This window comes from Ctenocephalides felis, unplaced genomic scaffold (genome assembly GCF_003426905.1).
Source record: "Ctenocephalides felis isolate EL2017-DRISC unplaced genomic scaffold, ASM342690v1 CF-g0.4_SCAFFOLD_00845, whole genome shotgun sequence".
Lineage (NCBI taxonomy): Eukaryota > Metazoa > Arthropoda > Insecta > Siphonaptera > Pulicidae > Ctenocephalides > Ctenocephalides felis.
In genome coordinates, this window is record NW_020536999.1 from 4,624,976 (window position 1) to 4,626,171 (window position 1,196).

Sequence of the window (1,196 nt, forward strand, 5' to 3'; positions counted from 1 at the left end):
AAAACTAACTGGAAACGTAGGTTTATACCGACACTAATGCAATGGTTCTACTAAATTGGAAGTCTGGTTAACTTTGTATTTTTAAGTGCGTTTTTAAAGTATAGCGAGTTGCTGTAGGGCATTATCATGTTAGAACAAAATAATATATAGTTTGATATTAAACAAATTTGTCTTAGACATCATTCATATTAATCGAAAAGTTCAGGTTGTATGATTATTATAAGAACCAAGTGCACATTCAAGGTATTAGGAATAATGATCGTTTTCAAATGCAATTTTCAAGTATACCGAGTTGCTGTAGAGTGTTATGATATTAGACAATATTATACAATATTCAATTGTGCACAAATACCCTGAATACACCATGTATTTTAAACAAATATTTTAAAAGTTATATGATAAAAACTAACTGGAAACGTAGGTTCATACCGTCACTAATGCAATAGTTCTACTAAATTAGAAGTGTGGTTCATTTTGTATTTTTAAGTGCGATTTTAAAATATACCGAGTTGCTTTAAGGCATTATGATGTTAGAACAAAATATTAGTTATTTGATATTAAACAAATTTGTCTTATACATCATTCATATTAATCGAAAAGTTCAGGTTGTATGATTATTATAAGAACGAAGTGCACATTTAAGACATTCGGCATAATGATCCATTTTCAAAAGCCATTTTAAAGTATACCGAGTTGCTGCAGGGTTTCTTGATATCAGACATTATTATACACTATTCAATTGTGCACAAATTCACCCAATACACTATGTACTTTAAACAAATATTTTGAAAGTTAAATAATAAAAACTAACTGGAAACGTAGGGTCATACCACACTAATGCAATGGTTCTACTAAATTTGACTGTTCGACTGGTTGATTTTGTAGTTCCAAGTGCAATTTTAAAGTATACCGAGTTGCTGTAGAGCATTATAATGCTAGAACAAAATATTGAGCATTTAATATTAAACAAATTTGTCTTATACATCATCCATATTAATCGAATAGTTTAGGTTGTTTTATCATTATAAGAAATGAGTGAACACTCAAGGCATTAGGAATAATGATCGTTTTCAAATGCGTTTTTTGGGTATACCGAGTTGCTGTAGGGTCTTATGATATTAGAAAATTTCATATATTATTTAATTTTGCACAAAATCCCTGAATATATCATGTATTTTAAACAAATATTTTGAAAG

General features: G+C 28.8%; 1 pseudogene; it reads right to left on the bottom strand.

Moving 5' to 3' along the window:
* The window catches only part of LOC113370461, a 2,249-nt pseudogene extending 1,527 nt beyond the window's left edge, over nucleotides 1-722 (bottom strand).
* Nucleotides 723-1,196: the final 474 nt, after the last annotated feature.